This window comes from Mustela erminea, chromosome 5 (genome assembly GCF_009829155.1).
Source record: "Mustela erminea isolate mMusErm1 chromosome 5, mMusErm1.Pri, whole genome shotgun sequence".
NCBI lineage: Eukaryota > Metazoa > Chordata > Mammalia > Carnivora > Mustelidae > Mustela > Mustela erminea.
The window spans coordinates 87,363,318-87,389,668 of record NC_045618.1 but is presented as its reverse complement, the minus strand read 5'-3'; the positions used below and the strand labels follow the sequence as shown (position 1 = coordinate 87,389,668).

The following is a 26,351-nucleotide window of genomic DNA, read 5'->3' as shown; positions in this document are numbered from 1 at the left end:
TGGTTATTAATGCTTTTTCTAATCAAACTCTGAATATGAGTCCTAAAACATACTAGGCAATTCCTGTTATGTCTAATGAAACAAAATCACTCATATATAACACTGACAGGCTACAAGTGAAACTTCTGGTATCCGTCTGAACTGCCAGGCGAATGCCTGTATTCTCTCATTTGTAAACCTTAAGTGGACTGTTGCAGATAATAACTATGGTTTTTATAAGTACTAAAATTTTCATGAAAAATAATCTCTGAAAAATAGAAAACAAAAATACTGTGTGATTATAATTATACATAATTATACATAATGTCTAAAATTAATTGTTTTTAACGAAAGTTAATAATAAAATAAAAACTAGAGAGCTGGTATAATGCCACTAGAAGCACATTTGAAAACAAAGAGTAACAGGTGCTACACAAAATCAAATGCATTCCACTTTTACTTAACACCATTCCCAATTTTTTACTTCTGCAGGCTAAAATTCAGAACAAATTCATTCGTACACTACTCAAAAGGATCTTGGCTAAATTTCTCACACTAAACTCTAAGAAGTTTATTTATTATACATTTAAGTTATGTTATAATCAACAAATCGGTGTTAACACATAAGTATTTGAATCACTAAACCCAATCAGAATCATCGCTTTGACTGTCTATAAAATTGAATATATTCTTGGATATTACCAATAGCACAACAAATGCTTAATTCTCTATGAAATGCAAATAATACCTGCAGAGGGTAATGTTTAATACTACCAATATTTTTGTGGAGGGAGGAAGCATCATTGTTCTACTAATACGTTTTCGAATGTGTTAAAATAACCATATTCTAAGTCACATCCTATCTAAACTATAAAAATAAAATAAACCAAAATATTAAAAAGTCCTGCCACTAAGTTTAAAATGTACAGCACATTTTCTTTGCCCTTGATGTCACAGTCTTATTTTTCAATTCATATCTTGTACACTGTAAGTTAATTGCTTTTGGAAAGTACTTATTATTCATGTAAAAATTAATGTGCCAATGTGTTTAAATCCTCTTAAATGACCATTCATGCATCTTTCTTCTTTAAGTACCAATGAAATCTGTCAAAAGACATCAATGCAAAATGGTCTTAAAGAAAGTTCTAATAGAGATTTTTTTTCTGCTAACACAAGATTTTCATATTCACCAACTTTACTTAAATTCCATTAATTTTTTAAGCTACTTTTAATAAATTCACCAAGTAAAATTTTTAGGCCCCATAGTCTGTCATTTGTGTTCCAGCTGACATTATGAATATTAATAACAGTGTTATCCTGATTAAATAGGCTTCATATGAAATCCCTGTGAATCCTATAGCTCAGACATCTCATTTTTCCAACTCTTTATGAATTTGGATTCAGACATTAAACTGGAAAAATCTTAAAAAACAGATTTAATGGCATATTTGCATATCGTCAAGCAAAAATTAGATGTTCTAATGATTCAAACAATTACAACTTATATATCTACATATTGTAAAAGGAATAGAAGATTTCTGTAAACATGCAACATATTTTATATTTCTATTCATTTTAGGACAAAAGATAAGACTAATAAAATACTAATTCCTTTCCTGACACTCACCTTAAAGGTTTGGTATCAAGAATTTATCTCAATTAAAAATTATATATTTCTGTTAAAACTAGCTGGATGAGTTTACAGTAGACACCAGATAAATTAGCCTCCTTAATCAAAATATTAACTTATCATACCACATACAAAATATGTTAACTGCTTTATCATTACTAATGTATACCAGGTTCAAGGAGCACAATAAAAATGATTTCCAACTAGAGTTCATTTATAAGTTTTGTTGGGAAAAATTACTTAGGTTAAAAAAAGATTTTAAAAATCTTTAATAGAACAGACCGCATTGGTATCTGTTAAGATTTTTCCATCACAGATTCCTAAACTCATTCCTTTAAGTTCTTTCTAACTTTCAAAGGAAATGGTCTTATTACATAGAAAAGAGGAAAAATAAATCATAATTAAGGAAACTGCATACCCCCTTCTCTCTCTAGGTACATGGTAATCTGGATGTACCTGCCAGAATTTCCTAACTTCAGCCTATCAAAAAAATAAAGATTGAAAAAACTTAAACATCTCTATGATCTCAAATGTGACTTGACCCTGTTTACTCAACAGCAAAACACCTCATGAAACAAAAATGTGTTCTTTGACAGTCTAAAATTTCTAATCTGACCCCAAAATTATGTGATTCTGACATTTCTCCTTTAAAATTAAAACAATGCCTTTTTGATAGAGAGGTATTTTATTTAAAAATGGGATTCACCAATGTAACAATACCCAGGATTTTTAAAAACTTATTTTAAATAGGAGAAGCTCTTCCTGCCTTCTTCCATAAAAGCCATATTATAGCAAAGATTTTTTTTACCGACTTTGGTTAATGGCATAACACATCTTTAATTTAATCACAAATTTTTGTAAATTGAATCCAATAGTGTCAAAGTAGGAAATCATTTGTAATACTGCCTCGTATCCAATAATAACTGAAAAAACTCAGAATTTTTTATTTCCTAGTTGTGAAAGTAGAGATAATTTCTGTATTGAAATGATTTCTGTATTGAATGTATTGAAATGATTTCATTAAAAGGCAAAAAGAGAGCCCTGTTATTTCTAAGAGCCAAATATTTTATCACAGAACTCAACATACACAATTTATGCATATGTTCCACTACTGGATTTTCATCGTATCAGACAAAAGTCTCTCAAACATTCACAGTTCCCAGCACATTCTCTTCTAAAAGGAATTCCTTTCACTCTCTGTGCCTCATGTCACAGTCCATTCCCTATCAAGCTGTAGACAACCCAAGCTCTTCAGTGCCAGGGAGAGTAAGAAAAGGTTTAGGGAGAAAGGATAAGAGAGAAGAGAGGTCCCACCCCACAGTTATCAAAATGTAAAATGCATATATACTATTTAATCCCTCAGTTTTACCACTAAGAGGATTTAGAAAAATATATACAATATATCTTTATGTACAAAGACACTCACTGAACCAGTATTTATTTGTAAGAGAAAATATACTCTAGTCATACTGGATTTCTTTCTGTTTCTTGAACTTACCAAGCTTATTCTTACCTCAGAGCTTTTACACTTACTAGTTCCTCTGACTAGAATTCTCTTCTCTAGCTCTTTGAACTATTTTTTCTCATATTTTAGTCTGCCTGTCTTTGTTTATTTCATTTGCCTGGCCATCCTACCTAAAGTAGAAACTTCTCTCTCATCATATTACCAATGCCACTGCCTTCATGAAACTAATTTGTTTAGGTTTTATTTCATTGTTTTTGACATATCTCAACCAACTATGCATATGTTAGTTATAAGCAAGCAGAGCTCAGGATTTATTATTCCTTCATCTGCATCCCTACAAGGTGTGTGGCATACAGTAAGTACTCAGTATATATCTGATGAACAGGCAGGCGCACGGATGGATGAATGGATGGATGTATGGATCACTGACTGGAAGAAAACAGACCTAACATAAATGTTCATCAACAGAAAATTGGTAATATAAAATGTGGTATAATGATAAAACAAATCTATAAAGTCTGTACTATGTAAATACATACACGTACTATGTGTGGAAGATTCTTTCAACAAGCATTTGTTAAGCACTAATATATTATGTGTCAGACATTATTCTAGGAGATAGCTATAAAATGATGAGTAGGACAAATAACTTTGCTACCCAGAATATGTCTTTAGCCAAAATAATGCAGGCATAAACATAAATACAGTGAAATAGAGAGAATTGTAAAATTATACTTACATATGCATACATGCTTGAATGGGCGTAGCAAACACATAGGAAGTTATTACCAGTGGTTACTCTAAAAAAAGGACCTAAGAGTTGAGGTGGGGGGACTGAGGAATGAGAGAAGGAAGTATTTTATTTCATTTAATATCTATCTGTATAATTTGATGTTTTTAATATGCACATGTATTATTTTTAACTTAGTAAATATTTATTAATAACCTTTGAATTAAACAAGAAACTTTGAAACTATTTGTACCTATTACTCCTGAGAGATCTCAAATGAATAAAGGACATAATCCTTATGACTCCCTTGAAACTTTGAAAAAATTATTATTGGCTAATTAATCTTTTATAATTATACTTTATTATGGTTGCTTACTTGGTTTAAGTGAAAAGTTAAAATTTAATATAGGAATTTTTTTGAAAAGTTTAAAATAAATGAGTTTCTAAGAGTTAGGCAAACAGTGTTCAGGATTTTTTTTTTTTAAATATTTTATTTATTTATTTGTCAGAGAGAGAGAGAGAGAGCAAGCGAGCACAGGCAGACAGAATGGCAGGCAGAGGCAGAGAGAGAAGCAGGCTCCCTGCCAAGCAAGGAGCCCAATGTGGGACTCGATCCCAGGACGCCGGGATCATGACCTGAGCTGAAGGCAGCTGCTTAACCAACTGAGCCACCCAGGCGTCCCCAGTGTTCAGGATTTTAAAGTTTAAAAGTTTATAATAAAAACAACTTTTTCTATATTATGAATATTATATGTTTGTTTCACATAGTTCCCCCATGTTAAATACTTTAGTAATCAAGAAATTACAATTACTCCTCATCATTGAAGATCGCAGAAGGACATCAAATTAAGAAGAAATAACTATTTGGTTTAAATAATGGCTCTCAAATAAAATTAAAATAAAATAAAAAATAGGGCTCTCACGTTTTTGAAACTTGGAGGGCAAAACAATATACCACTTGGAACACTGCGATTATTCTCAGTGCCAGTTACAAATGACACTTTGATAATAGAAATGGCATTGCATAGCCTACTGATAAATTTTTAAAAAGCAAAACTTAAAAACTAGTATTATTTTCAGAGAGCTAATCACATCTAGGATTTTCTAAAATATCCTGAAACGTTTTGCCCTAGGCTAAACTAAACTTAATCTAGCACAGAACAGAATATAAAAACAAAGTCAGCTTATAGAATAGTTTCTCTAGGGAACAAACAGCTTGTTTTCATAAGATTCATGTGGGTGCCAAATTCTGATGCAATTACCTACTGCTTCACACAAAGGCTTGCATTTCCACACAACCAATTGAAGTTCTTGGCATATCAAAGGTAAAAAGTATAAGAGCAAGTTAAATCAATCCACAATGACAACTGGTAAGAGCAGCCCCTTGAAATCAAATGAAATAACAGCTATCAGAAAATGTCTTTCTAAAATAAAGTAAAAGTAACCACATAAACTCTTAATTAATTCATTAGGCATCATAATGATTACTAACAGATTGTATCAAAAAGTTATTTAATAATTTGTACTAAGACATTAACAAATAGAGGCACACATATGAGAATCAACATATTTCAATAACAACAGCTGTACTCTGGTGTTTTGAACACTTAAGAGCAATTCACACATTGTATAATTAGTAAATGTTTACTCCATTTGCTAAAATTATACTACCTTATCTTTCTCAGTGACAGTGATGCATGCAAACTGTGTATTTTGCTTTTTTAAATTGGGATGTTAAAGACTTCTAGGCTGCAAAATACAATTACTAGGACAGAATCTTTAAATAGTAAAATAAACGTTAGGCTTAGAGCTCTAACTTCTTGTTCAATATCTAGGAAATCACAGCTTCCTTTTGCACAACTGCAAAAGCTCAGGTAATTTCTTAAGAGTCATTCTTACTAAATGTTTTCATTAATGATAAAACTATGGTCCTAAAATAGATATTTCATAGTTAAAATAATAAATACACATAAAATACATAAATAATACATAAATAAAATACATAATACATAAATAAAATACATAAAAACACATAAATATACATAAAATAAAAATACAGCATGAAAAGAAAAAAATAAGACAAACTATATGTAGCAATTTCCTTCAAGAAACACTTTTGTTCTTCTTCCATTTAAAATTATAATTTCCACTATAAATTATATATAAGTATTGCACTATCTCTTTTCATCACCATACTATAAAGAGTTTCTTAGGATCAGAAGTCCACGTTCACTATCTGTTTTAGAAAACACATTTAAAAAAAAAATCCCAAATGGCAAATCAACTGAATTAAAAATATTACTTACAAAATTAATAGTAATACAGTTGTACAGTGGTCTAAACCATTAAATAAATTAAGCAGTGTGATTTTAATTTTTAAAGACATTTTTCAAGGGGGTGCCTGGGTGGCTCAGTGGGTTAAAGCCTCTGCCTTCAGCTCAGGTCATGATCCCAGGGTTCTAGGATCGAACCTCTCATTGGGCTCTCTGCAGCAAGGAGCCTGCTTCCTCTTCTCTCTCTGCCTGCCTCTCGGCCTACTTGTGATCTTTGTTTATCAAATAAATAAATAAGATCTTTTAAAAAAAAAGACATTTTTTTCAAAAAACACTGATGATCTTACATTTTAAAATGTAAGACTTCCACTTCTTTCAAGAAAAATGCATCTCTACAATGTGTTGATTACTAAAAAATAGTTATATAAATAATTTGATATTTTACACCATTATATAAAAACTTTTATAAACTGAGAAGAAAATGAAGAGAATCCCAAAACTGCCAAAAATATTCAAAGTATTACAAAACAACAGCCAAACATAAGCCTACTAGTGAAAGTATGTAACACAAACTCGTATGTATCATCTTGGGGTGGGGGAAGGGAAGGTAGAGACTGGGGAGCAATGGGAGCAGGATTCATAGGACAGGAAGAATAAGATGGAACAAGATAAACGAAAATCAACAAGAAGGACAACTGTTGAAGTTGTGTAGTGCGTACATAGGAGTTCACTGTTTCTCTACACTTGTAGCATAGCAGTTTAAAACATACATTCATAATACAAAAGAGAATATACAGCATTTTTTACTTCCTAGCAAAAGCCATTAAACAATCTTTCACAGGATCAGCAATAAGTATTTCATTTTATATAAGTGTTATCAAAACCCCATCAATCTCATGCCTGATATATATGCATACACTATATCATGCAACAGAACTGCACATTTTTCACAAACATATATACTCACACCCCATATACTATATTGCATGTTATCTAGAGAAAAGTGTACAAATTTCATCTCAGTATGCAGGAACTGAAAAGAAAATATTATCAGCTAAGGAATATGTACTTTATTTATTAAAATGCTTTGGAATTACTACCTGACCTTAAATTTAACAACTTCCTGAAGCTAAGACCTTATGTTACCAATGACCTAGTGCATATGGGAAATAGGGTAGGTACACTCTGTCACCTTTAGCAAACATTTTCCTCACCAAGCTACTTACAGGCCATCTGCCATACCCTGAAGCAACATCCTAGTTAGCTACTGCTACTTACTGACTTGCAGTATAAGTAACCAAGTTTATGATTTGCTAAAGTCATAATTATATAAATTTGAAATTTTCTATAGTTTTACTTTACAGAATATTTATTTCTATTCCTGGGAATGTTTCCCATTTGTAGAATAGTCATATTTCTTTGTAAAGGCATAATAATTTCAACAAAGAAGGTGACTTATACAGACGACTCATAAGCAGAAATAGAGATAATGACTATAACACCATGTCTCAAAATTTCAACACTTGTCACCATTGAAGAGGTGTTAAGTCTACACTTGAACAAATAAATTTAGGTAAATTTTATACATCACAATGTTTAAAATAAAATTATTTTACTAAATAATAACTTCATATCGGTGAAATAAATAAATATATCTGTAATCTTTAAGCTGAAATGACAGCTAGTTACAGATCAGGTCCTACAACCAGTTTAATTCTTTGTTGACCCTGTATTTTGAGGAACTGCAAACCCAAATTCATCCTGATTGAAATAATTAAGTATCTGCTGGAATGCCTTCTGTTACCTACCATTCCAAACTTCAAAATACTAAAACTTTTTTTTTTTTAAAAGGGAGATGGAGAGTACAAGTGGCGGGGGGTGGATAAGCAGGCTCCACGCCTGGCATGGGGCTGGACATGGGGCTTGATCTCACAACCCTGAGATCATGGCCTAAGCAAAAAATCAAGAGTCAGACGCTTAACCAACTGAGCCACCCAGGCGCCCTATGACTAAAATATTTTTAAATAAATATGTTAAACCACAGATGAGCTCAAAAGGAAGAAAGATAAACATTTCACACGTCAAAATCAAACCATAAATTAGAGTAGAACTTGAAGCCAAGTAGTCCATGAAAATGTTGAGACCAAATTGGCTTAAAGGCTAAAGTTCAACTACAACGACTTTCCCCTTCCATAAATAGCAATCAGATAATCTCCAGCCACCTGCTCAATACCTTAGCCAGACTCAAGGCACCTGCCAAACTGGGTGAAAAAGTTAACTAACTACCCAAGATCAAAACCAAAAGCCTTCACCTACGTGGGTAAGGAATCCAAATCTGCACTTAAAACCAAGTAACTAACCTAACAACTTGACATCATATAGTCCAGACAGAAATTTAAAAGGAAAAAAAAAGTAGGTCATGATCTAGATTCATTTACAAGATAAAATCTTTTGAAAATAAGCTTACAGACATTAAAACAACAACAACAACAACAAAAACACAAACTATGAAATACACAAAAGAATCTGTTGTTAAGAAAAAATAGTACAGGGGCACCTGGGTGGCTCAGTGGGTTAAAGCCTCTGCCTTCAGCTCAGGTCGTGATCCCAGGTTTTGAGTAGAACTCAAAAAGCAAACATCACCTCACCCTACCTTTACATTCCTTCTCAGGAAGCTGGTAGAGACTGTGCTCCACCAAAACAAGGGAGTAAAACATGAATGAAGCAGACCCTGATTTTAGAAAACAGAGGTCCATCTCAGGAAAGAGATAAAAAGACTACATAAGGTCACAGTGATGGAAATACCAGACATGAAGGAATTCATTCAAAGTTGACAGCATTAAGAAAATTCCAGGCATCCGAAGAGATTCAAATAAACATGTCACACAGAAATATGGAAGTATATTTCAAAAGAATTGAACAAAAGACTTCATAACAAACCTTAGAGAAATTAGATTCTTTAAGTAAAAAGCAAGTAAAACACTCTGGAGATGCATAGGGGTGACAGTTCCATAACAATGTGAATGCACTTAATGACACTGAACTACCCACTAGAAATGGTTAAAATCCTACGTACATTTTACTATAGTATAAAAAACAATGGCATATTTTTAAGACACAAGAGTTTTATTGCTTCATGACACTGTATGACAAAGTTTTAAAACACAGTAATGAACCGTGAACTAAGTATAAAAAGAACATCAGTTTAATAAAAAAACATATCTCAGAGAGTCGTCAAGACTCTTTGTGTTATCACTTTCTTTTCAGCTTCCTGGATAAAATCATGCTTATAACATACCCTGACCCAACCCATATAGTTTCACATTTTAGTTACACTCTAGTCCTATTCCTAATTTATAGTTAAAAATCATGAGTAAGAGTAAACATATAAATATTTTCACCAGTATACTCTGGATTCAACTAAACCATTTTTAAAGGTTTTTTTTTTACTTTTAAAATAAAATTTGAGATATAATTTGCATCATGCAAAACTGCAGCTACTTTAGGGGTGCCTGGGTGGCTCAGTGGGTTAAAGCCTCTGCCTCCCGCTCAGGTCATGATCCTGGGTCCTGGGATCGAGCCCAGCATGGAGTTCTCTGCTCGGCAGGGAGCCTGCTTCCCTCTCTCTCTCTTTCTCTGCCTGCCTCTCTGCCTACTTGTAATCTCTGTCTTTCAAATAAATAAATAAAATAAAACTAAATAAATAAATAAATAAATAAATGAAAACAAAAACAAAAACTGCAGCTACTTTAAGTGGCTTTAAGTGTGTTTTGACAATTGTCTACAATGGTGTAACAATAAACCCTATTAGAAAGTTACCTTATGCCCCTTTGCAATCTACCCCACTCCTCAATCCCAGGCAACCACTAATGTGTGTTCCTTTACTATATAAATTAGATGCAACTTCCAGAGTTTTGTGAAATTGGCTCATACAATGAATACTTGAGGAGTCCAGCTCCTGGCCAAAAACCAGTGTGTGATTTTGTAAACCCAACCCAACAGGCAATTACAAAGCCTTCATCTGGCAGTCCTCACAGGAAGAAGCTGCTCTCCCCACAGGAGACTTTGCACCACCAACGCACTGCAGAATCCAAAGGGAGTTGCAGTCAAGAACTCAGTCTGCTGTGGCCGGCCATGCTCTTAGGCACACCTGCATCTCTAGTCATTCAGAGAGTCTTTATTCGGAGTCATTCAGAGTCTTTACTCGGACCCTCCCTCAGGAGACCTCCCTAGGGCTAGGGAGAGAGGATGCTTCTCTCCACTTTGGCTTACAGAACAGTACTTTTCCACTTCTAGTCTTTCACTCTTTCCTTTTTCCCTGTGCCCCACCTCTACTCCCTGAATCTCCCACTGGCCAACCTGGGCCCAAAAAAGTACAGGAGCTTTTCTTTCGGGTCTCCCTAGGCAGTGAGATGATCCCCATGTCTGTGCTGGTCCACCTGACCCTCAAACTGGTGCATCATTCCATGGAAAAAATGGAATAATGAAGAGGTTAGTATTTTCTCCATTTTTTTTAAAGATTTTATTTGTTTATTTGTCAGAGAGAGAGAGAGAGAGAGCACAAGCAGGAGGAGTAGCAGGGAGAGGGAGAGGCAGGCTTCCCACTGGGCAAGGAGCCTAATGCAGGACTTGATCCCAGGATCCTGGGATCGTAACCTGAGCCGAAGGCAGATGTTTAACCGACTGAGCCACCCAGGTGTCCTGAGTGCTTTCTCCATTTAGTCTCTTGCTTATACTATCATAGAAGTGATTAAAGACTTGACAGTTAATTTCATTTTGGCTTATTGTTTTAAACTGCAACTCTGACACTGAGCCAATCAGCTTTCTCCAGCTCAGCTGAGCCCCTAACAATACTCTTCTGTATCTGAATAATTTCACTTAGCACAAATTTTTGAGATTCATGTTGTATAAAACAGTAGTTCCTTTCTATTGCTCAGTAATATTTTATTGTACTGTGTGAACATACTGTAATTTGTTTATCCATTCACCTATAAACTGGTACTTGGGTTGTTTCTAATTGCTGGCCATTATGAATAAAATAGTAATGTGCTGGTACAAACCTTCTTATAGACATAGGTTTTCGAATTCTCTTGGATAAATATCAAGAGTGGAATTGTTGGATCCTACTAACTTTGAAAGTAATAGCCAAACTGTTTCCTAAAGTGGTTAAGTATTTTACACATCTACCAGCTGTGTGTGAGAATTCCAGATGCTCCACAGTCTAACATTTAGTATGGACAAACTTTCAACAAATATAAATATGTAAATTTATATATATATATATATATATATATCTTTTATTATTCATTGTAGCTGATATGGAACAACCTGTAAAAGACAAAAAAGAGAATGTGTTTTGTTTAACCAGTTTTTTTTTTTTGAGATATAATTGACATATAAAATTATATTAGTTTCAGGTATACAATATAATGATTTGAAGTTTGTGTATATCGTTAAATGATCACAATGCCTAGTTAACATCCATCACCAAATGTAGTTATAAAATTTTTTGTTGCTGTGATGAGAACTTCTAAGATCTAATCTTTGTAGCTTTCAAATATACAATACAGTATTATTAACTACAGTCACCATGCTGTATATTATACCCCATGACTTATTTCAGTCTTCTTGATTTTAGTCATTTTCTTGCAGATGCAGTTATAGCCTATGATTTTAATCTGCATAACTTGTTTAATGATGATATGCATCATTTCAAATGTGTATTGATTGGTCATTCATACATCTTTTCACGTGAGGCATCTGTTTAACTCTTTTCTTTTGCTCATTTTATTTTTTTAAGATTTTATTTATTTATTTGACAGAGATCACAAGTAGGCAGAGAGGCAGGCAGAGAGAGAGAGGGGGAAGCAGGCTCCCTGCTGAGCAGGGAGCCCGATGCGGGGCTCCATCCTATGACTCTGAGATCATGACCTGAGCCGAAGGCAGAGGCTCTAAGTGGTAAGAATTCTTACCACTTACCAGTCTGAAAACAAGTCCTCTGCCAGACATATGTATTGTAAATATTTTCTTCCAGCCTGTGGCTTGTCTGTTCATTTTAGTTAATAGTATCATATGGGGAAATATTTTTATCTTAATAAAGTCCAATTTGTCATCTTTCTTCTTTCGAGCTTAACATTTTTTATGGTCTAAGAAATATTTACCAACTCTAAGATTCACAGCTATTTTCTTTTCTGTTTTCTCCTATAAATTCTATAGTCATAGGCTTTATATTTAGATCAACAATTTATTTCAAATTTTGTATAGAGTCGTAAGGCAAAGCTCAAAGTTCACTTTTTTCCTGTTATTCCAGTACCATTTGAAAAGACTTTCTTTTCTCCATCGAGTTACATTGGCACCTATTTGAAAATCAGTTGACTATATATGTGTGGGTATATCTTTGGGCTCTTTTAGTATTCCATGTCTAACCTTTTACTAATACCAAATTGCCTTCATTACATGAGATTTGCAGTAAGTCTTGAAAGTAGGTAGTGTAAGTCCTACAACTTTGTTATTCTTTTAAAGTATTACTTGGCTAGGCCCTGAGCATTTTCATGTAAATATTGGAATTGGTTTGTAAATTTCTTTCTAAAGAGCATGCTGGAATTTTTGATGGAGATAAATGAATTAAGAAGGAATTAAAAGTTTAATCATCTAATTCATGAATATGGCACACTTCTTTATTCATGTCGTCTTTAATTTCTCTCAGCCAATGCTTTGCAATTTTCAGTATAAAGGTCTTGTACATATTTTGTAAAGTTTAACCCCAGTATTTAATGCTTTATGATGCTACTATAAATGTAATTGTTTTATTTCACCTTTTCAATGTTCTTTGCTATATACAGAAATACAATTGATTTTTGTATTGGACTTGAATCTTACAATCTCACCAAATTCACTTATAAACTCTGCTCATCTTAGTGTAGAGGCTTCAGGATGTGCTGCATGTATGGTTGTTATTTGCTAATAAAGACATTTTTAATTTTTCTTCCCAGTACATATGCTTTTATTTCTATTAAATCAAGTAATTAAGGGAGTGTGATACTGGTGCAAGAATAAGGAAAAACTGAGTGGAACAGAATACAGAAACAGACCCTCACCACACACAACCACACGTACCTGCACACACACACACAAACAAACACTTATACATATACCTGATTTATAGCAAATAATCCACAGTAGTGAAAAAAGCTAATCTTTTCAGTAAATGATGCAGAATCAAGTGGATATCCAGACAGAAGAAATTACCTCAGTCCCTACTTCATACTGTACTAAAAACTTAATCTGAGCTAGATCACAGATCTAAAAGCAGACTCTTTTTTTAAACATTTAGAGAGAGATTATTCAAGAGTGGAGTGGGGATGGGGGAGGGGCAGGAGAGGGAGAGGGAGAATCTCAAGCAGACTCCCCACTGAGTGCAGAGCCTGAGATGGGACTCGATCTGAAGACCCTGAGATCATGACCTGAGCTGAAATCAAGAGATGGCAGCTTAACCAAGTGAGCCACCCAAGTGCACTAAAAGTAGAACCTAAAACAATCAAGCTTCTAAAAGAAAACAGGGAAGAACATCTAAATGACCTTGGAATGAACATAGATTATTTTAAAAGCACACATAAAACACTAATTACAAATGATTGACAAATTAGACTTCATTAAAATTAAGATTTTCCTCCTCATCAAAAGATTGCATTATGGGAACGAAAAGGCAAATAACACACTGTGAGAAGTTCGCAACATGTTTAATGATAACAGACTCATATTCAAAAAAAATGTTTTTAAAAGCTCCTACAAATCTATACAAGAAAGACAGTACTTTGTTTTAAATGGGCAAATAAACAGAACATCCATTTGACAAGAGTTTTTTGTTTTGTTTTGTTTTGTTTCGTTTGAAGTGTTAGAAGCATGTAAGTATTCCCAGAATTACTGGTCATCAAAGTATAAATTAAAGCCAAATCAGATTTCACACATTACACATCCATTGGCGTGGCCCATAACTAAGAGCTCTAACAAGGCAAATTGGCGGAGAAGATGTGAAACAATGGAATTCTTCTGCATTCTCATTCATGGGACATAAATCTTGGCTAATAAAACCTAACTAAACCTCAAGGCCAGGCCCAACCTGTGAAATTTTGGGGAATAACGTTTGCGAGAAACACCAAGGCCATCCTTAGTCTTGGAAAAAAAATTTTCCTATTCCTTATGACCCTTCCCTAGACAGACACCCCACACTAGTGGGACTATCTGGGCTTCGGCCAAGCAATGTCTTTCATTTAAACATACTGCTGAGCCTCTTTGTTAAGTCAGGAAAAAGAAATCTGAATATGAGGAAGGCCCTCGGCCAAAGTAATCAATAAAAGATTTACAAAGGATTGTCTTCCAGGCAGTGCCTCTAGGTCCTAGAGTCTAGAACATTACGATCTCAGTGCTCAAACTATTTTAGGAATATCTTCAAAACTGACACATGAAGGAAGACAGGAGCCTTGGGCGGAAACGGATGATCACACCTCAGAAACTCTCAGGAGATCACTAAAGACTGGAAAGCTACCAGAAGCGACTGTTAAAGATAGATCTTTTTAAAGACTACAGCTATCTTATTATTGGATGTTGGTAGACAGTGCACCTATCATCGAAGGTCATCAAACAGTCCTGAGGTAGGAAATACCCATGATGTCCTAGATGCTGTAAAGAATCATTCAAATAAGCAGAAGGCTGCTCGGAGAGAGGGGTGAGGACAGAAATGTCCTGTGCAAGACTGTATTCTAGGGGTAAGTTCAGGAGGAGTTCACTGCTTTCACATGTGGGCCTATTCACCATTTTGAAGCCACTGACATAAATGTCCCCTCAGGACCTCCCAGTTTGGATTGCTGTACAATGTGAACCCTACGATTCTCAGCCAAAGCAAAATATACCACTTGTTTTAACAACGCAAGTTCCTTAACTGTAATGGAATCCATTACAGCCTGCAAGAGGAATTTTTCTCTATCCAACTCTAAGGTCAGAGATGCCATGTTTTTAGCCCGAAATGCAGTATTTAAACAGAAAAGAAGAAGAAGAAGAAGAAGAAGAAGAAGCAGCAGCAGCAGCAGCAGCAGCAGCAGCAGCAGCAGCAGCAGGAGCAGCAGCAGCAATAAATAAGGATTTTTTTTTTTTTTTTTTTGCCAGAGAGTCCATCCCTTACCGTTACTAGCACACCACTGTGGGCTTGAGAGTTGCAGTGTTTTTGAAAATCAACCATATATAGCCTGCAGATAGTAAAACCATGGTAGAGGGTAGTAAAGGAAAATCTGTTAAATGGGCCTCTGGGGTTAAAATCTGGATATTCACAAAATCTTGGGTCATTCTAGTACAGTATGGCAAAAGGCCCTAGATGACTGGGCAATTAAGTATATATGGAGTCTTTGGCTATCTCTACAAAACCTTATCAAAAAAGTAAAGTGCTAGCTCAGAGTAGGGCTGAAATGCTGAGGCAAATGCCCCAGACCTCTAGAACTAGCCTCCTGCATTCATGGAATGAGCAAGCACTGGATAACACATGTAAAACAAAGATAGAACAAATGATATTATTTGTTCTGCACTGAATAAAACTACATTAAAAATCAGTAGGCAGAGTGACAGCAAAATGGCAAACTAGAAAGCTCCAAGCTCTCATTACCCAAAAGAAACAACAAAAAAACCAAGCAGGAACTGTCTAAACCAACTTCGCTGGAACTCTAGAAAACGGCCAAAAGTTAACAGCAACCAAACAAACCCCTAATCAAGAAAAAGCCATCTTCAAAATGTTAAGAGAGCTTTGTGGCATTTTCTCCTTACTGTTCCCCTGCCCACTCCTTAGTGCAATGGTGGTCTTGTTCTTAAAGCAGTGGCAGCATGGTTCCCAACTTCCTCCTCCTACTAGAGGACAAGAGGGAAGATCTGACATGCAAACTATTGTATATAATCTGTTCTAACCTGTCTGGGGGATACCTGAAGAACTGATACAAGGCACCTGCCTCCATGTCACCTAACTTGGAACTCAGGTAGGTAAAGGAGCAAACATTGCTTGTAAAAGTTGCAAGGCAAGTACAGACCCACTGACACCCAGGGTAAGAAGAATGGAGATGCACAAGAGACCATCTAAAGCCTAGAGGAGAAGCTTAGGGGAGACTCCGGGAAATTAAGACATGCATAGCATCTAAGTATACAGGGGGAATTTAGAAAGCCACCTGCATGTTCAAGAAAGACCCAAGATCACCTTAAGCTTTCATTTCAGGCTGATCACTAGGCTCAGAGCAAGTCTAACTAAGGGTTAAAGGAGTACTTTGAGAACAGACACAATATGCAAGGATGGGAAGTGTTTCTAACATTCAAGGCAACTGTAAAAATACTAGCTGAACATGAGCTAAAGGGACAGGGACAACAGTGATCACACACAACAAAGAATAGTCTACAACAATAATCTGGAAAAGTCTCAAAACAAACGGGCTACAACAGCCTTCAACAGTTTAAAAAAAAAAAAAGACATAGGACTTGAATAGATATTTCTTCTAAGGATACATACAAAGAACTTATAAACACATGAAAAAATGATCAACATCACTAGCCATTAGTACATTCCAAATGAAAGCCACTCACTTCATACCCTACAGGGTATGTATGTACCCTACGTACACCCTTTGTACCCCTATAGGGTAAATATTTTCAAAAACTAAAAATACAAATGTAGAGGAATTAAAACCCATGTGCACTGCTGATAGGAATGTAAAAATTATGCAGCTGCTGTAGAAAATAATTTGGCAGTTCCTCAAAGAGTTACACATAGAGCCCGCAGGGACGCCTGGGAGGCTGAGCCTTTGGCTCAGGTCATGATCCCAGCGTCCTGGGATCAAGTCCCACATCAGGCTCCTTGCTCAGCAAGGAGTCTGCTTCTCCCTCTGCCTCTGTCTGCCACTCTGCCTGCCTATGCTCTCACTCTCACTCTCTCTCTCTCTGACAAATAAATAAATAAAACCTTAAAAAAAAAATAAAAATAAAGCCTGCAATTCCACTGCCAGGTGCCAAAAGAATTGACAGCAGGGACTCAAACATTGATGCCTATAAGTGAATGTTCCTAACATTATTCACAATACCAAAAAGTGCAAACAAACCAAGCGTCATCTCAATGGCAAACAAAATGTGTTACATACATCCAATGGAATATTATTCAACCTTAAAAAAAAGGAAATTCTGACACATGAAAAACATGAATGAACCTGAGGACACTACGCTAAAAGTAAAATAAACCAGACACAAAAGGACAAATATTGTATGGTTCCACTTATATAAGACACCTGGAAGAGGCAAATTCAGAGACAGAACGAATAGAGGTTACTGGGGGTTGGGGAACGAGAGAATGGGGAGCTATTATCTAATGGGTACAGAGTTTCTATTTGAGATAATGATACAATCTGGAAATGCAGAGTAGTAATGGTTATATAACACTGAGTATACTTAATACCACTTAAAAATGACTAACATGCAAAATTTTATGTTATGTGTCCCCATGCGCGCGCGCACAGACACACACACAGACACACGTAGAATGAATGGATGTTATCTATGATTAATGAATAATCCTCTAATTATAACACACACACATACAGAGTCAACATTAATGCTTAAAAATGGTTTTAGAACTATTGTTCCCAAATTGAGACCCAAAGTATCCAAACACTACAACAAATACTGACGGGTTCCATGAATATTTTAAATTTTCAAAGAAATTAGCAACATCTGTTGAATAACTTATGAACTAGTTCCAGGAGTTTCATTGTTAGAAGATTAGATCTCACTACATTCTTTTCAATGATTTCGTATGTTTGCATTGCTGGGATAAAAAGCAAATACCACGCAAAAATCAATGTGGAGGAACAGAAGGGGGCAGCTTAGAAGCACCATGAACGGGCGCCTGAGTGGCTCAGTAAGCTGGGCGTTTGCTTGGCTTAGGTCGTGATCCCAAGATCCTGGAATCGAGCCCCGGTTCAGGCTCCCTGCTCAGTAAGGAGCCTGCTTCTCCCTCTCTGCTGCTCCTCACTCCTTGTGCTCTCTTTGTCAAATAAATAAAAATCTTAGTAAAAAAAGACACCATGAAAATATTATTAAGGCACTAAAGACATCATGAAAAAATGTGGGGGGCAAATGGGGGTGTGTGGTTGGCTCAGTAGACGGCAGAGCATGCAACTCTTGATCACGGGGTCATGAGTTTAAGCCTGGAGTTAAGTATAGAGCCCACTTTAAAACAAAAAAAAGCAAAAACAAAAAGCAGCAAGTGGACCATATTAGACCTCTACCAGTACTGCAGGGACTTAACAAATGAGTAGTGATTAGAACTGACCCCTACTGTATTCTAGGCTCTGCTCATACTATAAAGAAAGCAACTGCCAAGAATTCAATTAAAGGAAGAGAATCACATCAGTTTCAACACCTGCATATGTTTCCTCTGACTGCTACCTATTTACAAAAATGGGCAAGGAAATAAAATATTATCACCCTCACAGTAATGATCTCATTAAAAGTTGGAATTGCAATGAAAATACCTATTACTTAAATGATGGGTGTATGGGCATCAAGGACTGGCTAACTTGACTGAGGAACTGTATTCTAAAATTAAATATGAGAGGCAGTAAGAGGGGACTCTTACTGGAAAAGTTTCTAGGAACCAGAATAGCAGTGAGGGGATGAACATGATGCAGTTCACAATTTTATCTTTTCTACCTCACAAATGTTTCTTTCAACTTCCCAGACCAATATACACCAACAAAAGGATAGCAGTCCCAGATGGGGGAGAGATCGCTGCACAAGAAAAGTTATTCATATCCCAGGGTCCTGGGATTGAGCCCCGCATCGGGCTCTCTGCTCAACGGGGAGCCTGCTTCCTCCTCTCTCTCTGCCTGCCTCTCTGCCTGCTTGTGATCTCTGTCAAATAAATAAATAAAATCTTTAAAAAAAAAGTTATTCATATCACACAATTTGTATCTGTTCCTGAGGAAACTTTGCAGTGGCTCATGATTTCACCCCACAAAGCTAAATTAAGATTAATCATAAGTACTACTTCATTACCAAATAAGAGATAGTCCTATAATTCTTGATTCATCAAATTGTATAAAATCTTCCCAGGAACAAACTTTCTGAGAAAGGTCTCAGCAAGTCTGCTTTAACTGTCTGCTGTACAGACAGGCAGCGTGACCAAATCAGAGCATTCCACAGGGGAGGAAAAGTACAGGCTAAAATAATAAGAACTGGTAACAGAAATAAACAGTGCCAATAGTAAGGGAGTGGAGAAATGGGCTATGACACAAGAAAGGATGCTATTATTCTTTTGCCAACAAGAACTTCTCAGAGCAAGAAAATCAGGTGCCTAAGGCTGGGAGAAAGTGTTTGACCTATAATCTCTAGCAAATGCTGACTTACGACAACAACGTTAAGTGATGTAGAGAGAAGATATCAAGGAAAATCCTCTTAATGACTCATCTAAATGGTAGTAAATTAGAATTGTCATTTGAGTCATGTTTGTGTTGGTTATGTTTGTCACGATGGTTCCTTTGTGGTACTTAACAAAGATTTTACCTTGGGTTCAGGTGGGATGACTGTAAGAGGTAGCAGCTGGTGTACCATATTGCCACCAATCAAGATCACTCCCTCCTAAGAAAGTAACTGGATTATGAGGGCAAAAATATTGCTGCAGCTTAGTTACTGTGTAAATAGTCAGCTGCTTTGTTCTTTTTATTATAAAAGGTGTGAATGCAAATGGAACAGCATTCATGCAATAAAAATGGTCTCTAAAAGAGTGAATATGATACAATATGGTGGCTACATATCACACACAGATGCACGCCCAGAATTCAGAAAAGGGCTGCTGTAGTGAACCCGGGGCTTACACAGACTAAACTTAATCTGAAAGTGAAACACATCCAATTGACTAGTTCTTGGGGCACAAAATATATTTGGATGTGTATATTATATTTAAATTACACTCAAGCCACAGGCACTCAATGCCAACGGATTTGTAATAGCTCTGTCAACACTGGCCCCAACAATCAAGGAGCAATTGAAGAGCCCTAGGGATGGATTCAGATTATTGAACCAAGCCCAAACGGTGTTCTGAGAAGCACCTCTTCAGGATGAAATACTTGTTACACCAAATAGGAACACTAGAGGGTGCTCTCTTCTAGAAGAGTGGTCAAGACTGGCAGTCACCAAGAGTGGACTGGATACCTCACTAGTGTAGTAAAACAGTACACACCTCCACTACACTAAAGACTTATATCTTTACTCAGGGAGGACTACTGAATATTTTAATCACCATGGAACCCACAGTGTTAAACTGGTCATAAGATTTTAATCTTTCTGCCATTATGTTATGATGCAACACTGGGATTATAGGTTCATTAAAAGAATTAAATGAAAACTAAACTCACTTGATCTCCAGGATTTTAAAAAATGGGACAGTTAAAGGAAATACTCTAAAAGAAAATATAAAAATCAGACTGGAACACTAAAAACTGTCTAAAGTTCACTCTATAAGAAATGGCTAAATGAAGTTTGATACATCCAGACCATATTAGCAGCCAATATTTTCTGAGTGCCTATTATATATTAAGTAATATGCTAATATAAAAATATTTAAAAAGTCATTCACTAAATGAGGTAAATCAATATGGACTGACATAAAGGGATATTCTATAATACACACAAAAAATGAAAGAAATATCAGAAAAACATGTACAGAAGCCTGAAAACTGCACATTTTTTTGACATCTGGACATGTGTTTATAAAACTGAATACATAGAAATGAGTCTGGTAAAATTCACAGATACTTTTAACAGTGGTTAACACAGAAAAGACAAATGAGATTAAGAGTGGGGTAAAACAGAAAACATTTATGCCAAATCTGGGTAGCTCAATAAGATTTATTATTCTCTGTATTTTTCTGGATATGTGATACATTTCATAACACAAGATGCTATTAATGGGTACATAAATGTAAATGCCTAATAAATAATGGTAATTATTAATTGCAAAAGATGAACTAAAGGCTTCTTAGGTGCTTGAGGTTCTACGGAAAAGAAAAATGTCTGCTGATATCTTCATCTCCATTTCCTACTCCACGTGAAATATCAGAAGCCCAGGCTGGGGAAGACAAAATTAAGAGCAATATTGCTAAAGAAAATAAAAGTTTAAAAAGTTACACACTGGGGTGCCCAGGTGGCTCAGCAGGTTAAAGCTTCTGCCTTCGGCTCAGGTCATGATCTCAGGGTCCTGGGATGGAGCCCTGCATCAGGCTCTCTGCTCGGCAGGGAGCCTGCTTCCTCCTCTCTCTGCCTGCCTCTTTGACTACTTGTGATCTCTATCTGTCAAATAAATAAATAAAAATCCTTAAAAAAATAAAGAATAAATCAAAAAAAGTTATACACTATAACTGGTATTGTAACTACATGTTAGAGAGACAGGCTACTGGGTTCTTGGTTGCTTAACAATACTTAATGAAAATGCTGGAGAATTAGTAACTGATAGTTGCTAGATCTGACAGGCTATCTGTTACCATTCACAAGAACTTATCTAGAATGTTCTGACAGTTGAGTTTTTCATTATTTTGAATATGCTAAATTCCTCCTAATTCATTATGACAATGATCCAGCTTATATCACTTTCATATTGAGAAATTAAGAGAAATAACCTAAAGTAAAATGTTACTAATTCTCTGCATAATAAATGGACTTCATTGAGAATTTCTTAATAACTTCCGTTTTTGTTTTGAAATTTATTTGAGAGGGAGAGCGTGCAAACGAGAGCATGAGCTGAGGGTGGAAAAGAGAGGGAGAAGTTGATTCCCTGCTGGAACAGGGAGCCCGACAGAGGGCTTGATTCCAGGACCTCAGAACCTGAGCAGACAGCACACACATAACCGACTGAGTCATGCGGGTGCCCCAATAACTGTCCTTTTACAAAAAAATGGATTACTGGGTTTCTTTCTAAATTACCATACTTTTCAGAATCATTTCATAAGAAACTGACTGACCATAGAGAAACAAAGAACAAAAAGCTTAAGTCAAAGTATTAATCATCAGTGGCAAAGTAAAATCTATTAAGACAGTTCTACTCATTTCACAATGTATGTGTATATAAAATCATCACTTGTACACCTTAAAAAACATTCACATTGTACAACCTAAATATATACAATATTTATTAGTCAACCATACATCAATAAAGCTGGGAAAATATAAATGTAATTTACAACACAGTAAAGCAAAGCTGGAAAAAGGAGTTCTGTCTTACATAAGAAGTTAATCCAAGTTGGTCCTCATAATATAACAAACAGCAGCATTTGGACTAACCTTGAAAACAAGAACAAAAATACTGGATAAAACAAAAATAAAAAGAACCTATGATCTGAAAAGAAATTATAAGGCCAGTAAATAGCTAAAGCAAGAATTCAGGGGCACCTGGGTGGCTCAGTGGGTTAAAGCCTCTGCCTTCAACTCAGGTCATGATCCCAGGGTCCTGGGATCAAGCCCCACATCGGGCTCTCTGCTCAGCAGGGAGCCTGATTCCTCCTCTCTCTGCCTGCCTCTCTGCCTACTGGTGCTCTCTGTCAAATAAATAAATAAAATCTTAAAAAAAAAAAAAAAAAAGAATTCAGAGGAGAAACTACAGTGGATGCTATAGTACATAACCCAAATCTCTTTCAGTATTGAGGCTATAATTCCCCCAGTTGGTTAAGAGTGAGGCTGCTGAAGGCTCCCAGCTAAGTCCTTTACAAAGACCAGCCCTCAGACAAAAAGAGTAACCTCATCCAGAATCATGCCTCCTCCCTCAGAGCGGCCTGCATTCAGTGTGGAGGTCGATTTGGGCTTATAAAAGTCAACCCCTTTGCTCAAGATGAGATACCTCCAAAGGACAAAAAGACTGACTGAAATCTTTCCTGTGACTGACTACAGTTCAACTTTTCCTTCTGCTCACTCCTGCTTCTCTCATTCCTCACAGCTGTGTTCCTGACAATTCCTCCAGCAAAAGTCCTACACACAAATCTCAAGGTCTCAAAGTTTGTTTCACAGAGAATCTAACCTACGAGAGAAGCTAAGCACAAAAATCTGATTTAGTCTACGGATATTAGCCAAATATAAGTAACTGAGCTACAGATTTTTCTATCTTTTTGAGGATCTATAAAGGACAAATCCCAAGGTAAAATATACTGGACCATTGCTTCCATACAGCTATGACCCCAAATGTTATAAAGTTCCAAAGAAGGAAAAAAATGCAAAGACATCACAGAAATAAACTTAATCCATCACTCAGAGGACTGCAGGGAAATCTTCCCTGGTATTGATCAGAGCAAGAAAAAGGGTCCTTAAGAAATTTTTACAACGAGCCAGGCCTTTCAAAGGTCTGCAACTCAAATTCACATCAGCTGGGTGGTCCAAAAAATGTCAAACACTGAATTTCGATTCAAATAGAGCAGAATGGTAGGTTCTCTGGCACCTGGTAGAAGTAAAAGCAAATCTTCTCTGGAGAAAGGTAATTTCATTCCAGGAATCCAAGTCCCACATACAAAAATGAATAAATAAATAAATAAATAAATAAATAAATAAAATATTTTGAAATAAGTAGCACACAAAAATACCCAAGCACACAAAGAAGTAATGAACTAAAATGAAGAGTCACCATTTTAAAAAGGGGTTGCACAAACAAACCACAAATACTTCAGCCTTCGGGGTTGTTAGTCACAAATAACAAAACCATTCATATTAAATTTTAATAAATAAGAACAGGTTTGAAATATATGCAGAGAACATGCAGTAACAAAAAGTGAACTGTGAATTAACATATATGAAATGGAAATAAATGAAGATTCTATAAATAAAACATAACTGAAACGTAAAATTTAATGTGTGCTAACTTCTGGTAACGGCAACACAGTGAAGTACTTAAATGAGCCTTCCCATGGATAATAACTATGAAATCTAGACAAAATTAAGTCAATGGGAAGCAGCCTGACATAGAAAAAAGAGGAACCTGAGTGACTCAGTCGGTTGAGCATCCGTCTTTGATTTTGGCTCACGATCTTGGGATCCTGGGATCGAGCCCTGCATCAAGCTCCATGCTCAGCTTGGAGTCTGCTTGTCCCTCTCCCTTTGCTCCTCCCCCTGCTTGTGCCTGCTCATGTGCTCTTCTCTTTCTCTAAAATAAATAAATAAAATCTTTAAAAAGAAAAAAAAAAAAAGACAAGAATTTCTTCTTGAAAAATTGAAACTTCAAAGAAAATTCCCCAATCCCCACAACTCCATCAACAGAACATTGATCACAGCTGGCTTGAGATGGTAGAGAACAGAGGTCAGAACTAGAAGATGAGATGGAAATACAAGGGTAAGATTCTGAAATAAGAGTATCAGAGAGCCAGTAAAGCCCAAAAATCTGAGTATAAATACTTCCAAAGCTCTGGTGCACCACAAAACTGTGCATGCTCAGGGGGAAACCCCAGCATGTTCATCAAACAAAAAACAACACACCAGAAGCAGTCTACCCTTGAAAGACAAAGATGAAATATGTGAATTTTATGACTCTGCTGTTGTATTAAGTGAATGTGTTCCCCAAACAGTAGGCAGTAAGGGCACCAAAGAGCTGAGGCCTCTCATATGTCCTATGAGAGCCCATAGGTTAACGTATGTCAGAATGTGGAAAATTAATGAAAAGGTTCCCAGAAACAAGGAAGATACAAAAACCATAAGCCCCCAACTCTGATTATAAGTGCTACCCAAATCCTTGGCTGACCATCAAACTATACAGGCATACCAGAGAATGCGGCTATCAAAAAAGCAGAAAGTGAAAGATTAAAAATGATAGCAGCTAATGTGATGTTGGAAAGCCAAGGTTTATAATTTATGTTTATATAAGTTAACTGTCTCTGAAGAAAAAATAAGGATGATAACCTATAAAAGAATAAAACAGGGGCTCCCGCTGGCTCAGTCAGTAGAGCATGTGACTCTTGATCTCAGGGTCATGAGTTCAAGCACCACGCTGGGTATGGAGCCTACTTAAAATACAGATAATAAATAAATAAATATGTAAATAAATAAAAGAATAAATAATAAAAGAATAAAACATAATTCTTAAACATGCAAAGAAACAGTACCCCAAGCAAATAAAAACTAAAACCCCATAGATCCAGAAAGCTCAAAAAACTACAAGCCTTTAGAAATGGCACCAAAAGCACGATCCATAAATGAAAAAAATGATAACATGGATCTTACCAAAATTTAAAACTTCTGCTCTGTCAACGGACTGACAAATTTTTTATAAGACAAGTTACAAACTGGGAAAAAATATGTGGAAATTACATATCTGACAGAGGACTTGTATCCAGAATATATCCAGAACCATCAAAATTCAACAATAAAATGGACTTGAATAGACACCAGTCTAATGAGAATATAGGGACGGCAAATAAGCATATACAGATAATTCAACATAATGACTAATTAGTGAAATACTAATTAAAACCATGATAACTACTATACACATTTGAAAGACTGAATTAAAAAATGCTGACAGTGTCAGGGCACCTGAATGGCTCAGTTGTTAAGCGGCTGCCTTTGGCTCAGGTCATGATCCCAGGGTCCTGGAATCAAGCCCCGCATAGGGCTCTCAGCAGAAAGCCTGCTTCTCCCTCCCCGCTCCCGGTGCTTATTAGTCCCTCTCTCGCTGTGTCTCTCTGTCAAATAAATAAATAAATTTTTAAAAGATTTTATTTATTTATTTGACACAGAAAGAGAGATCACAAGTAGGCAGAGAGGCAGGCAGAGAGAGGGAGAGAAGTAGGCTCCCTGCTGAGCAGAGAGCCTGATGCAGGGCTCGATCCCAGGAACCTGAGATCAGGACCCGAGCCGAAGACATAGGCCTAACCCACTGAGTCACCCAGGTGCCCCAATAAATAAAATCTTAAAAATACTGACAGTATCAAATGCTAATGAGGAACAACTAGAATTCTCACCCATTGCTAGTGGACATGCATAACAGCAGTCACTCTGGAAAATGGCCTGGCAATTTATTACAGAGTTAAACACTCAGCATCTGACCCAGCAATCTCACTGCTGCATATTTACCCTTAACATGAAAATTCATGTCCACACAAATATCTCCAGCCCAAAACTCAAAACAACTGTATTAGCCTTCAACCCATGAATGGCAAACAAACTGCTATATACATAACAAACAAACATACATACATACATACATACACTACTTACCAATAAAAAAGA

At 36.0% G+C, this 26,351-nt stretch overlaps 1 protein-coding gene across 4 annotated transcripts in view; it reads right to left on the bottom strand.

Moving 5' to 3' along the window:
- Window positions 1-26,351, bottom strand: part of MIPOL1 (mirror-image polydactyly 1) — a 318,781-nt gene that overhangs the window by 253,491 nt on the left and 38,939 nt on the right. The gene's annotated exons all lie outside the window — the stretch shown is intronic.